Source organism: Ictidomys tridecemlineatus, chromosome 6 (genome assembly GCF_052094955.1).
Source record: "Ictidomys tridecemlineatus isolate mIctTri1 chromosome 6, mIctTri1.hap1, whole genome shotgun sequence".
In the NCBI taxonomy this organism is placed as follows: domain Eukaryota; kingdom Metazoa; phylum Chordata; class Mammalia; order Rodentia; family Sciuridae; genus Ictidomys; species Ictidomys tridecemlineatus.
The window spans coordinates 25,472,478-25,485,876 of record NC_135482.1 but is presented as its reverse complement, the minus strand read 5'-3'; the positions used below and the strand labels follow the sequence as shown (position 1 = coordinate 25,485,876).

The 13,399-nt window shown below is 38.9% G+C and overlaps 1 long non-coding RNA gene across 1 annotated transcript; it reads right to left on the bottom strand.

The window, feature by feature from the left end:
* Window positions 1–1,319: 1,319 nt before the first annotated feature.
* LOC144378312 (uncharacterized) lies at window positions 1,320–8,789 on the bottom strand. The gene is made up of 3 exons (XR_013440010.1): window positions 8,357–8,789; window positions 5,314–5,387; window positions 1,320–3,894 (listed from the first exon to the last, which is right to left on the bottom strand). It is a non-coding gene; the product is annotated as an uncharacterized LOC144378312 (long non-coding RNA).
* Between the last annotated feature and the right edge of the window lie 4,610 nt (window positions 8,790–13,399).

Sequence of the window (13,399 nt, the reverse complement as noted above, 5' to 3'; positions counted from 1 at the left end):
ACTGCTGGGAAAAAGAAATCTGCTGTCAGAGCATTGATGATTTTTAAAACTAGGTGATAGGTATAAAAGGGACATTATGTTTGCAAATGTTCAAATTTTAAAATGTGCTGATAGTTTGCGTGCCATTTCTATACTCAAGGGACAACAGCCTGTTGTTGGACAGCACCTTTGCTGTGAGTCAGGTTAGCCAAGAGTGATGATGACATGCCTTTTCTTGGCTCCCAACTTCCTTAGATGCTGGAATCCAGGGCTTTTGGTAGAGAAAAGTTAGAAATCTGCAAACCATCTGTAAAAATGCATGAGCCCTTTGTGGCTTGACTGTTCAAAAACAGGGACCTTGGACTGTCTCCATCGGCTCCTGGATTTGCTCTGGATGGGATGGGTTGGTGTCTGCCCTCCAGGCTCCTTCGGTCCTAACAAGAGCCAGACTGACATCTTTGGCTCCAAAAGGGATTTTTTCCCAATTTGCACGTCAACAGCAGGCTCTGCACCAAACTGATAATTGGAGCGAATTGTACAGAATTACAAGGGATGACGAATTTTACCCAATCGGGTTTGTCAAAAAGACAAATGGTGGCTCCAGAGTGAGGACCAAGAAGCTGGTCTCAGGGATGGGAGCAGAGGTATCATAGAAACAGACAAATGGCAGGGACAGCAGAAGCAGTCAAGAAAGAGCCTGCAGTTAAAAGGGAAAGTTGGCCTTTTTAAGAAGACAAAGGGCAACTCTTCCTTTTGCAACTCAAGAAAGAAATGTGGATTTCAAGTTGTCCCACTCTGGGTAGATAGACTTTGAGACAGAGCCGGTGCCGTTCAGCTGGCCCACATTGAATAACTCTCATTGTCTTTGTGAATACAAGACCCATTGATAAACAGCCTAACAGCTCCAAAGTGCTCAGGCTCTGGAGCCGGGCTGCCTGGTTCATGTACTGGGCTCATCACATATTTCCTTTATGTATCTGTATCTTAGTTTCCTCGCCCATAAAACAGGGGTTACAATGGACCTGGGAAGCAATAAGCCAGACACAAAAGAACCAATATTGTATGATTCCACTCATATGAGCTACTCAGAATAGGAGAGTTCACAAAGAATGAAAGTAAAATAAAAATTAACAGGAACTGGTAGTGGAACAAAAAATGGGGAGTTATTGAAGAGCACAGAGTTCCTGATTGGTATGTTGAGAAAGTTCTGGAAAGGGATGGTGATTGCACAAGAATGTGATATATTTAATGCCACTGAATTGTAGACTTGGATGAAATAGTAAATTTGTGATATTGATATATATATATAGCCACAATTTAGAATATGAAATTTTTGCTGCAAACATAATGTTGATCAAAGAAATTAGATACAAAATAATGAGTGCTATGTGATACCAATGCATAAAGTTAAAACATAGGCAAGTCATTGTAGCTGTTGGAAATCAAGGGAGCAGTGACCATTGGGGATGGTGGAGACTCAAAAGGGACTTCCAGGGGCCAGTAATGTTCTTTATCTTATCTAAGGGCTGGCGATATGAGTGTGTTGCCTTGGTGGCAATTATTCAGCTATTGTTTATGTGTATGTTAGACTTCAATAAAAAGTACCCTCTGCCCCCATAAGAAAAGTGAGCATGACAATATTATCCTCCTCAGAATACTATTTTAGTGCTGTTTCCAATAATGGAAACAAGGCAGGAGTTTCTTGAGTCTTTACCAGTAGCATAGAGAGCCAAAGATGCCCCATATAACATCCCAACCAACAACAGACCACATAGTCGATAGTAGTCCCTTAAGATTATAGCAATGCTAGAAAAAAAGCCCTATTGCCTAGTGACATTGCAGCACAGCACATTGTGTGTTTGTGGTGACACTGGTGTCAACAATCCTACTGAGCTGCCAGTGTCATAAAAATTCTAGCCCATGTGATTATGTATAGTATGTAACACATGATAACAATAATACACAACTATGTCGCTGGTTATGCATCTACTATTTACTACACTTTTATCATTATTTCAGAGTATATTCCTTCTACTTCTAAAAACAAAGCTCCTCTGTGTTATGCTGGCAACAGCCTCATACAATTCATGTTTATCATGTATCTTGATTGCAGCATTTTCTCTTGATTTGATTGAATCTTATGCTGTTTTGTTCTTTAAGGCCCTAGAGCAGTAGGCTGTACCCTATGTAAGCTAGACAGACTAGATGTGGGATAGGTTATGCCCTGTAGGTTTGTATGAGTCTGTATTCTCTATGATATTTGCACAATGACAAAATTGCCTAAGGATGCACTTCTCAGAATATATTCCCCCTTGTCACGCAATACAAGACTGCATTTTGAGCCTCAATATGTCTTTGCATGTTAAGTTGCTGCTTGATCATCTTCTTTCTCATTTTTCCTTTTTTTTTTTTTTTTGCAAATTGGAGAAGATAAAAGCTCATTCTGGTACTTCCCTAGTCCCTGGAATATTAAGTGCACTAGGTAAATGTTTCTGAAAAACAGTCTGTTCAAAAATGCATTGTCTACATCATAACTAATGATATGAATGAGTTATTTAAAATTTCCATATATGTACTTCCACAGACATCAGACAATCACTGGAATACCCCCAAAGACAGTGTTGTTGTTTTTTATCTTTTCCTTTTTCCCTGCAGGACTGGGATTAAATCCAGGGCCTATCATGTTCTAGGCAAATATTCTACCACTAAGCTGCATCTCCAGCCCTTTTTGTTTTATTTTGTGACAGGGTCTTGCTAAATTGCCCAGGTTGGCATTGAATTTAAGATCCTTCTGCCTCCGTTTACAAAATAGCTGCCCGCCTGGACAACACAATCAAAACATGTTTTAAATACTGCATATTTTTTAAAAAGAGCTACTGTTACATGTTTCTTTATATTATTCTTGGTTGGCATTTTCATTTTAGATATAATAATGTTGATTAAAACATAAGGGTAATAATAAACTTAGCTAGATGTGGTGGATTGAATTTTGACCTCCAAGGGATATTTCCACCTGGAACCTCAGAATATGATCTTATTCTGAATATGAGTCTTTGAAAATGTAATTAAAGTAAAGATCTCAAGATGAAATCAACCTGCATTGGGGTGGTCGGTAAGTCCAATGTCAGGTACTCTTCTAAGAAACAGAAAAGAAGGCACAGACCAAGGGCACTAGGTAAATTCTTGATAAATATTTCTGAAAAGTAATCTGTTAAAAAAATCTATTGTCTACATCATAACCATAATATGAATGAGTTATTTAAAATTTCCATATATGTACTTCCACAAGCATCAGACAATCACTGGAAAAAGCCATGTGAAGATCAAGGCAGAATATGGAGTTGTGAGGTACCAAACCAAGAAATATCAAGGGTTGCTGGGGACCACTGGAAACCAGGTGAGAAACCCTGATCCTGAAGATACCTGGAGTTTGGACTGACTTACAGCATTCAGGTCTTTGAGGGAATAATTTTCAGTTGGATTAAGCCACTAACTTTTAATTTGTTACAGCAGCTCTAGGAAACTAATACATCAGGTGCATAATTTACTAAGAGTTTTAAAAGTCACCCCAATTATAGGAGTGGTTATGATTTACATCCTCATTTAGCAAATGTGACTGAGGGTTTATTCTGAAATACAGAACCAGATAGCCATAGCTAATTAAAAATGCAAGGTCACATGGCATCTCACTTTTCACTGGACTGTAAATTAAACCACTGCTATGGCATGAACGTTTGTGTCCCCTCCAAAACTCATATTGAAGCTAAGGCAACAGTAGTAAGAGGTGGGGCTTTCAGGAAGTGATTGGGTTTTGAGGGCTCAGTCCTCATGAATGGGATTAGTTCTCTCGTGAAAAGACTTGAAGGAGTCAGACTCATCTGTTGGCCTTGATCTTGGACTTCTCAGCCTTTGGAACTATAAGAGAAAAATTCAGTTGTTTAAAAATTACCAAGTTAGTCTAAGGTATTTTGTTATAGCATCAGGAGCAGACTAAGAACATCATTCTTTGAATTTTCTTTTTAATTTAAAGATTCAAGTAAGTTCAGGGAGAAAATTGAAGACAATGTTATGGTTTGGATCTGCATTGTCTCCCTGAGGCTCCGTGTTGAAGACTTGCTCCCCAATGCAGCAATGTTCAGGAGTGGGGCTTTTGGGAAGTGAATGGATTATGAGGGCTGTAATCTAATCAATGGATTGATTCACTGATCAATTTATGGCTGAATGGACTATTGGGAAGTGGTGGAAATTGTCAGAGGTGGAACCTAGTTGAAGGGAATGAGTATGTCCTTGGCGCTGTGCCCTTGGGAACTGTGTCTCGCTCTCTGATCCTTAGGTCTCTCTCACTCCCTGTTTCTTTCTCTCTCTGCTTCTCAGCCACCAGAAGGTGAGCAGCTCCGTCCTGCCATGTGCTCTCCACCATGATGTTCTGCCTCACCACGGGCCAGAGTGATGGGACCCAGCAACCATGGACCAAAACTGCAACCCAAAATAAACCTTCCTTGCTTTTAAGTTATGTTTTTCAGGTATTTGTCAAAAGGACAGAAATTTTGACTCATTTTCTTTCGAACTGAAAAGCAAGGTAGTAGAGTGATCAGGAACATAAAATGGGCTCAGAAACACTTGGGGTGGAATTCTGACTCCATTTCTTAACTAAGGGAGTGAACTTAACAAATTTCTCTGAGTTTCTGGGATTCTCCTTACTTGTTTGTGAAATGAGGATTATTGAATTCCCCAAAATACTACCAGGCAATTGAAGAAGGAAGATACCACTTTGACAAATTCTTAATGGTATCTCAGAAAAGGGAAGTCAAGCCAAGGTATTTATAGGGTTTGGGGATCTGGGTTCAGGCGACTTAAACGGGGTCTTTCAAGGAGGCATTGACTAGAATTGGGCTAAGATCATGACCCAAGCAAGTTGAGTGTCTTCAAGAAAGTCTTGATAGGTAAAGCACGGAGTGATGAGAGCAAACAGTTTGCCCAGAGTGCAAAGACTGTTATCACAGACAAATAGATCAGCAGGAATTTCCAGGAGAAAAGAGAGGAGTTCTTTATTGGTTGACAGTCTTATCTTTCTAAGGCAAAGTTTTTCATGGAACAAGTCATATTGACACAGGTGGTCTCAGTTCTAAGTCCAAATAACCATACCATGTGATGGCAGTTGTTACAATTTTCAAGATAGTAATATCTGCTTTCTGTGGTTGTTATCAGTAGTAAACTAGATCATGGTTCTATAGTGTCTGCCATGCAGAATGGGCTCAGTATGCACTAACAGATGAGTACTATTCATTTTAATTTATTTTGAAAGACAAATGTAGCTAGAAATATTTGATGTACCTTAAATGTAAAGCCCTTGATTTTCTTGTAGTTCGGAAACTGGGAAACTTCTAAAGTTCTTGGTAGAATTTGCACTTTTAAAAAAAAAAAAAAGGAGATTAAAAAGGGAAAAAAAGGTTTTGTTTGTTTGATTGTTTGTTTTGGGGGGTTTATTTCTTTACCATGATTCTAGCTGGCAGCTTATTTGCATTCCCCCAAGCCTTCTTGACTAATCAGCTCTCTATAAGCTGCACATCAGATAACTCTTGCAAATGCAGAGGGGCTTGGAAAGATGGTGTATTGTATGGAAATGTAATACTTTATGCCAACTCAGGATTTTCTGTTCATTCACTATGCATGTTCTCCACTTAATTAGCAAAATCTTCTAATAAGAGAAAGCAACACCTCTTCAGTCTCTGAACATAAAAAACCCAGAAGAATTCCTTGAGCACAGTCTTAACTGACCACAAATTCTATAGATAGCTGAGTTTCACCCAGAGAAACTGAAGGTAATGGCAGGATGCCTGTCTGACTCCAAAGGTAGTGCTCATTCGATAATCTTTTCCACGACCCCCATTCTAAAGTCAGGAGAGACTTCCCTGGTCCAGACTTTAACCACTTCACTCCAGGGAATCTGAAACCCCCTCATTCAACTTCCCACCTCTACAAGAGTGAGAAAAAGTATATTCATTCTTTACTGTTCTGATATGTCATATAAATAATTAAGACAACCCATATTCCTTGGAATAAAATTATTTTATTTGATTGACATATAATAATTGTATGTATTTAAGGAATTCGACAGGATGTTTTGATGTATTTAGTTGTGCCATGATTAAATCAAACTCATTTACCTATTCATCCCTCATAGACTCATTTTTGTGTGTGTGATGAGAACATTTTAAATGTTTCATTGTTTTCTTTTGTCTTTTAGCAATTTTGAAATAATAATAATACTTTATGATTAATTATACTTACCATGCCATACAATAGATCACCAAAACTTATTACTCCTGTGTCACTAAAACTTGGAACCTTTTGATTGACATTTCCCCATTCCCCATCCTCACCCACCTCCAGCCCCTGGTAACCACTCTTCAACTCTACTCTTATGCATTTAACTTTTTTACTATTCAATATTTGTATTTCTGTGCCTAGCTTGTTTCACTTAACATAATGCCTCTGAGTTTCACCTATATTGTCTCAAATGACTTTTCTAAGGCAGTGTGTCATCTCATTGTGTAGAGAATTTTTCAGAATTCCAAAGTATCATTATTAAGTGATTATGAAAGCAAGTGTATAATGTATTGGAAATTTTCGTAGATCAAACTAATAATAAATATACCAGTCTGAATGAGTTTGTGTAATGCATGGTTTATGTTTTTTAAAAAAATACAGTCACAAGTAATTTCTAAACCTGTTATGGTTTGGGGACCCAAGTAGTAGATGCACTTAGCTAGTGACTTTATAATATGTATACACATTCCTTATATGCTTAATTGACCTGAGTATTCACCCTATACTGCTATTTTCATTATTAATTGTTCAGTTGTTAAAAGTGTTTACTAAGAAAATGTAATTTCACTGGGGTACTGACTTGATTCCCAAATATTTGTATATTCTATCTTCACAACAGAGTACCTAAGAGGCAGGTTCCAGGGTCTTAGACTTAAGTTAATATCCCAGACCACCATTTTCTAGCTGTGCAACCATGGCCAGATAACAACCTCTCTGTACCACAGTTTTTCCAATGATAAAAAGAGAAAATTAATCATAGTCACCTGAGATATTAGGTCAGAGGATTAAATGATTTAATTCATGTAATTAAAGGACCCAATGCGTAGTCGATGTTTTAGTTCTTGCTGAATTACTTTCTTTAAAATGAATCTGTAGAAATTTTGTCATGCGACATTTTCCTAGAGGAGCAATATTATGTGGAGGAATTCTATAGTGTTGTTATTTCAAACTTATATCCTTTATGGTTTTGTGTTATGCAAAGAGGTTAGGACAAGTTTGAAAATCTGGACTTGAAGTCCAGCCACAGCCATTAGCTACAGAATTTTGAATGAATCGTACTCTCTAGAATTCTTTCCTCGAGAAGAGTAAGGGGAGTGGGCTTAATTTATGATCTCAGAACAACATAACATGGTGGAAAAAAAGTTTGGAGCAAGAGTCCAAAGTTCAAGTTACAGTTCTGTTTTTTTAGCTTTGTTTTTATGCTAAATTATTTTATTTTCCTATTATCTTCTATCAATATTTGTGCTCCTGCAGGTAGAACCCTATAGGTTAGAACCAATCTATAAAAGTATATTTTTGGTACTCAGAGGATCTACTATAAACAGTGTCTTCCCTGAGTTAAGAAAGTAGCTATAAATTTCAGTTTGCCCTGGAGTTATTGTCTGAGTCATGGTTCTTCAAGAGTCAAGCAATGTAAAAAATCTAAGGTTTATCTTTCATCTGTTTCTTCTTTGCGCAAGGGTTTCTCTATATATAACCTAAGAAAAAACTTGCCTTGGTCTTAGGGTATCTTGATATTTTAAAGGGACGGTTGTACAGGAGGAAGATAAAATATTATTCTCACCAAGAAAGGGCATATGCATAGAATATCTCCCCCCCCCCCAAACACACACACACATGCACAGACACCACAACAAACACACACATAGACATGAATGTCAGTACAGCCCCAGGCTCTAGCCAGAAGTTCCCTTCCCAGCCTCTGGGACCTTATTCACGCTGTCCCCTCTTTGCACTGTAGACTTCCTTGTGCATAGATGCTCCCTATCCAGAGAGTAAGTCACACAGAACAGCCAACTATCCTATTCTCCAAATCCTTCCTGGCTCTTAGCACTGTGTAGACATCCAGGTATTAAAAAGTTTGTACTTATTGAATTGAAGTGGAAAACCCCAAAAGTTATCTTCTTCTACCTTTCTATGGAAGAGTTCAGCTTTGGAGGAGTTCATTTTAATTCTCACCCAGAGAATATCTGGAAACACCCAAAGCACCACTCTGCAGATGCTAGATCGAGGGAAGCCCAGGGCCTATCAGGCTCCTTTTGCTTACCTTGCAATTTTCAAAGGCAATGTTTTCACTGGGAAGAACAAGGGACGATGGGCCATTCCTTCCAGACAGCTTTAGGAGTAACATGTCCTTGACACATTCTGAGACAACTGTGGTCTGAAGGCCCATGACTGTTTGCAGCAAGATTTTAATGACTGTCATTAGTTCTGCCATTACTGCCACCCAATAAAAACCACCACCAGCTTGATGTGATTAGCTCTGGGTTGTGCAGTGCCTCTGGACTCCAGTGAGCGACAGAGCATATGGTCTTTGCCAACAGCATTATTCATCAAAGAAGGATAAAAATCACAGCAGCATCCAGCTTGTCACAGTAGGTAATGGCTTTGGGCAAATCATAGCTTCAGTTCAGTTGGGTCTTTCAAAGATGTTGGCCTCCCTTTTTCCACCATGTACTTCATAAAAGTGAAAACGAAGTGCATGCTAAATGGGATTTCGAAACAATGAAAACCACATAATTAGGAGGCAGCAGTTAAAATTATATTACCCTGTAAGAGCAAAGCACAGTAACAAGTTAATGCAATTACTAATTCAGCTTTTTTTTTTTTAGAGATAGAAACAAACAGTGCAATTAAATCCTCAGTCTGTATATTTTTTTTTCAGGAACCTAATGAAAGGGAAATAAATAAACTAGATCCCCTTCTTTCCACTACTGCCTCTGCTGTGCCATTAGAGGATAGGTTTCCTACCTCCTTCTCTTCAATCCCATCTGAAAAATAGAACAGGCCACCAGCTGTGAAATGGATTATGCCCTGCATCTGTGCACCTGGAAGAGAAGCCAACGTGTTTTGAGAGTTGCCAAGAATTTTGCATCACTGCCTAGAAGCCTCCCATTCCCTCCTTAGCCTGCTTAGTCCAATTAAAAAAAGATTCGCCACACACTGATTTGTATGTGAAAGTCATCATGAAGAGTATGCAGATGGCAACCTGTGCCCACAACTACATAGTACCAGTGTAACTCGCCATCTTGTCACCCTTCTCCTGCATACCCAAACCACTCAGAGAAGTGACTTATTTGTGATCTTCAAATAAATTTTAACTTTTGGATCATTGCATCTTTATGCATGTCATTCATTCTGCTTATAGGGGCATTTGGGAGTAGATACCAAATGAAGGGGATTCATCCAGCTGCCCACAGAGGAGGACCCTGGTCTATCAGACTGACTGGCAGTTCACTTCTGCAAAGAGGACTGATGAGAAGATGGCTCAGCCCTTTGAAACTAAGGGAGGAAAATCCAGAAAATCACCTATCTGCATATAATTATAATCTTGGTATCCACCAGCCCTAAGCCAAAAAAAAAAATTTCTTTTAGGACATGTATTATTATAAATGAAGAAGAAACAAATTCGGTAAGTGGTTTGACCAGTTCTGAACCCAGAATAGTGACCTCAGGTGATCACTTTCATCAACCTAACTACACATTACTTCTGACCTCAACAGAAGTATTAAATGAGAAGACCCAAATTTATAAATGATTTAGATACATAAATCGCAGATTAACCTGTATGTCACCAATCTAATGTGCCATTGGTTTTAAGATACACCATTATTTAAAGAAGACAAAAAAACACTAATTAAACCATGACACCAGCCTTTCTTACTAGAAATTTTAATTTTCTGTTATGTTAAATTCATAGGCTATAAATATGTATTTATTTAAACAACACAGAATTATTGTATGAATATCGATGTTCCTGCTTCCATATGCCCAGCAATGACTGTCGCCCAGGCAACGAGTCTGATGCCATCCCTTGTAAGAGCCATTTCAGAGTTGTACCACTACAAAAAACTTGGCCCTTTGGCATTGGTGAATATGGTGTCTGTATGTTACAGGAGAGCCTCTCATATAACCAAGAGCCCCTCCTCATCTGACACCAGCAGCAGCCCAATGGATGAATCAAATTTGGGGCCACAGCCTTCCCTTTGTCTTCTGTCCCCACCATGCTCCATGATGGTCCTCCCGCCCATCTGGCACCTCACACTGGACTCCTCTGTTAGAATTGTTAGGACTCAATTCTTATTTTATTCTTGTATTTCCCCCCCAAACTCCCTATCACTTGCCATAGCCACCTGACCTCTATTATTGATCTTGGCTTTTTAAAAATATTTTTTTGAAGTTATGTTTCCTTTACATCAAAGAAAAACTTCCCTTGATTAAAACAGGCACCTGTCTTCATTCTCTCCAGGAAGATTTTGTGAGTTTCAAGAATGAGAAGATACCATTATTTTTTAATATTTCTTCTTTGTGTTTCCTATATATTAAACTTATCATCTTCACCTTTTCTTCAGAATATCTTGAATTTTCATGTTATCAGTGTTTTATATATACCATTTCCGTGTATGTTTAAAGCACTACATCTCATTGTTCGTTTGTTTTGTTTTCTCCAGAGGAGAGTTTTAGAGGGGTAGAAAGACCAGCGGAGTTGGAGATGTGGAGATCTGGTGCAAAGACATCCCTCCCCCACTTCCAGGAAGGCACCCAAATACATCCTATTACCCTGCATTTTTTAAATTTTTTTAGTTCTGTGATACAGCTCTACAGCAAGATCAAAGGGAACACCTTGTGCCCGGGGTTTCAGCTAACAGCTGAAAGAGCAGCACAGACAGGCCCTTGACTTTCCAGGAGATCACTAAGTTCACCCAATTGTTTCCCGCCTACTCGGGCAGAACCAGCTGGAGGCCCAAGCGCATGCGCACACGCACCCCTGCCCGCCTCTCCAGCTTGCTGATGCTTTTTTTAAAAAATTTCCTTTCACCTTTGAAGAGGCTTTGAATATTCATGTTAACCTGATTTCACCTGTATAAAAACGTTCAGGGACATGTGGGCATTTTGTGACTTGTCCTGGTTTTAAATATCCCCGAGGGGGCTCCTGACCCACATAGAACGAGTTGGCTTCAGAGCCAACCGGAGGTGATCGCAGGAGCCACGCATCGTTTTTGGAGCTCATTCCTCCCCTCTATATGTACGTGCAATACTGTGTTGGTCAGTGTAAAGCTGCTGGCTCTGGGGAGAGAAGAAAAGCCCTGTTGGGTAGACTTGGTCAGTTTCCACGTGTGCATGCTCCCCAGTGGCCGATTTGGAGACACCACGATGACCTCACCCGTGGCTGTCCGGAAGAGACTCACTAGGCTCGCGTTCCAGGGCATTTCCTACTGTCAGATACAATGAATAATAGTTAAATGGAGTAAAGTCATTAGGAAGGGATGGGTGTTGTCTATGTATGACTTTTGTTGTTAGCATAATTTAAATACAAATCTATATAATTTAATTTTTCTTAATGGCTATGTTTAAATAACCAGTTTGCAAAACTCTGGAGAATTTAGCAATGGGTTTGTATTAGTCTGCTTTTCACCACTGTGAAGAAAATACCCCCAGAAGAACAACTTAGAGAAAGGAAAGTTTATTTGGGCTCAGGGTTTCAAAGGTCTCAGTCCATAGACACTGACTCCATGGCTCTGGGCCCAAAGTGAGACAGCCATGGTGGGGGGAAAGGCTTAACCGAGGAAAAGCTGCCCCCAGCCTAAGGCAGGGTCAGCAAGGACGGAGAGAAAGACAGCCAGAAAGACACAGGCCCGCAGGCAGGCAGGCTGGCCGCAGGGAAGAACAATCCTTCCAGAGTAGCTCCAATGACCCATCTTTTCCAGTCATGCCCCAGGGTGTCCATTCAAACTAAGATGGACTGATTAGGTTAGGGCTGCTAGGCCCAATCATTTCACCTGAGAACATTCCTGCATTGACCCAGGAGCTTTTGAATACCTCATATCCCCAACCATAACGTGGCACTTGCAAGCCAATATGCTAACTTATATTTTTGATCTTTTGTGTTCCCACCTAAATTTATACCCTAGAATACGAAGCTGCCTTATGCTTCCTTTTATTTTCTATGCTGTTACAGACAGATAGAAAACCAATTTCTAACATTAATGATCATGTTTACTTATTATACGTGCTTTTGAGAGGTCATCAAAATTCACCAATAACAAAATTTAGACTATACCCCAAATCTGACTCTTCCTGAGATGACATTTTTAACCTAAAAAAAGCTTATAAACTAAAAAAGTTACCAAAAAAATATATTACTGCCAGTGTAAATAAATCATCTTTGTCACAAACTAAAAAGCTTCGCAACAAAGGAAATAACAAAGTGAAGAGACAAGTTACAAAGTAGAAGAAAATATTTGTAAAATGTCCAAGAAGAAATTAATTTGCAGAATATATCAAGAATTCAAACAACAGCAAAAAAAAAGTTTAAAAAAAAGCAATCTGCTTTAAAATAAACAACTGACATGAATATATATTTCTAAAGACAATACACAATGACCAACACCATCATAAAGAAGTATTCAACATTACTAATTCAGGGAAATGAAATCAATGAGATATCATCTGACTCCAGTTGGAAAGACTATTATCAAAAAGACAAAAAATAACAAATACTGGTGAGAAAGAGGAGAAAGAGGTACTTTCATATGGTACTGGTGGAAATGCAAATCAATACAACCATTGTGGAACACAGTATGGATGTTCCTCAAAAGACTAGAAATGTGCAGGCATGGTGGCACATACCTGTAATGCCTGCTACTAAGGAGACTGAAAATCGAAAATTTGAAGCCAGCCTGGGCAACTCAGCAAAAGACTATCTAAAAATGAAACAAAAAAATACCAAGTGTGTGGTTCAGTGGTAGAGCAACTGCTTAGCATGTGTCAGACTCTGAGTTTGATCCCCAGTATCCCAGTACTACAGAAAAAAAAAAAAAAAGAAAGAAAGAAACTAGAAATGGAACTACCAAACATCTCACTATTGAGTAAATATCCAAAGGAAATAAATTCAGTATGTTGGAGAAACATCTGCACTCATATGTTTATTGTGGCACTAGTGACAATAGACAAGATGTGGAATAATCTAGGTGTTCACTGACAGATGAATGGATAAAAGAAAATGTGGTATATATACACAATGAAATACTATTCAGCCACAAAAAAATGATAAGATTGGGTCATTTGCAGCAACTTATATGGGACTGGA